Source organism: Staurois parvus, unplaced genomic scaffold (genome assembly GCF_062004578.1).
Source record: "Staurois parvus isolate SC_StPar_1 unplaced genomic scaffold, SC_StPar_1.0 ptg002941l, whole genome shotgun sequence".
Lineage (NCBI taxonomy): Eukaryota > Metazoa > Chordata > Amphibia > Anura > Ranidae > Staurois > Staurois parvus.
In genome coordinates this window covers 35,001-37,068 of record NW_028320737.1, presented here as the reverse complement: position 1 = coordinate 37,068, position 2,068 = coordinate 35,001, and positions in this window count along the sequence as shown.

Here is a 2,068-nt window from a genome sequence, read left to right as displayed (position 1 = left end):
GGTTGGGGATTCGAACCAATGACCCTAGTACTGCCAGGTGGAAGTGCTAACCATTTAGCCACTGTGGTTTACAGCTGGCCATACACGTGTAGATTTCGCCCAAGAATATTCATGTGAAAAATCGTACAAAAATTCTTTGAACATTCGGTGAATGGACGAAGGTCGTTCGAAAATTGTCTTTTGCTTTTAACATTTGAGTTTAAAATGAATGTAATTTCTGAACAATAACCACATACACCGGCAAAAATTAATTTGATCCAGAAAAGGTTTCCTTCCTTGACCCTTCGAATTTTCCCGTCACTGCTATCGAAAACGAACATCGATTCCACGAACGATTAGAAAATCAAACAAATAATCTTGAAACAAAAATTCTCGAACGAAAATCTCTACGTGTGTGGCCAGCTTAAAACCATGAACTAGAGATAACACCTGCAGAGTGTACAGTACAGGGGTGTGTTTAGACTACAGAACACCTCCCCTTCCCCTTCTCTCCACAACATAGGGATTTTTGGTAATTCAATGACATCTGGGAATGATGAAACTTTTAAAGCCTCGATCACACTTGCTTTACTCTCTGAAGAGCAATTCGCATTGAGGTGGAGTTATCACTTCCTCACCTGTTTTACCCCTCAGAATGCCAGATTATGCTTGCATTGCTGCCCCATTCACTCGAATGGGTCATGTTTGGCGGGCCTCCTCACCACCTGTCAAATGCTCTCTGAAGAGCAATCTGAATGTCTATTACTAGTCAGAGATCAAAAGATATATGAATGGGCCTTAACACATAACCGTAATTCGAATGGACTGCCTAAAACACCAGAACACACCAAAAAAGGCGCATGTGCCATCCTGACGGTGCACCCAACTGAATGTCAGAATAAATGGCAGCACATTGTACCAATGGATATAATATACATTGCTGCAACACAATAATATGAATAGGCCCTTCTACACAAGTGCATATGGTGCATCATGTATGTGTGTTGGGGTCTTACTTAAAATGAATGGCACTGCACCGCACTCCTTTCATTGCGGTAAAACCATTGTTTCCATAAGTCACAGATCTAACGCCTTGGCGAGTTTTCTCACAATCATTACTTTGCATTCAGACCGTTTTTCAAAAAATGGGTTGAATCTTCCAGAGTGATTAAAATCTGGAGCATAGTTGGCCTACGCTCACCGCGTCACGCTTTGATAATCCGGAGGGCAGCCATGCACCTGCAATCGTATCGCTTCCTCTTTCTATAAACAGCAACGTAGAGATCAGTAAAGTGAGGAACTGAACCAGTTTTCAGTTTACCGGCTAGACTACTATAAATGCCAGGCACCGGGGAGCGAAGATTAGCTCTGCAAGGGGCATCATTAGCTCTGCAGCTGACCTCATTTCACAACATACTAAAGTACTTTGTTGTTTCATTAAATAAGAAGAACAACTACGATATTTACTTCAGTTTATCCAGTAAAAAGCCAGAATTTTTTTTTTTGCCTTGAAAGATTTTAATATTGTTAACGAGCAAAAGCGTGCCCATTTGTGGAATGGGCTGAATATGGAAGGGCGCGTCACTGCAATAATGGAGATCATAGAAGTGTGCTTTGGTACAGTGGCAGCAAGGCATATGTCAATGCAGTGGCGAGTGAAGTGGGGATTGGGGTCAGTAGTTGGTGAGCGCGAGGGAAGCAGATTGGGGTCAGTGGTGAGAGTGGGGGAAGCAGATTGGGGTCAGTGGTGAGAGTAGGGGAAGCAGATTGGGGTCAGTGGTGAGAGTAGGGGAAGCAGATTGGGGTCAGTGGTGAGAGCGTGGGAAGAGGATTGGGGTCAGTGGTGAGAGCGTGGGAAGAGGATTGGGGTCAGTGGTGAGAGCGTGGCAAGAGGATTGGGGTCAGTGGTGAGAGCGTGGGAAGAGGATTGGGGTCAGTGGTGAGAGCGTGGGAAGAGGATTGGGGTCAGTGGTGAGATTGGGGGAAGCAGATTAGGGTCCGTGTTGAGAGTAAGGGAGGAGGATTGGGGTCAGTGGTGAGAGCAAGGGAAGAGGATGGGGGTCAGTGTTGAGAGCAAGGGAAGAGGATT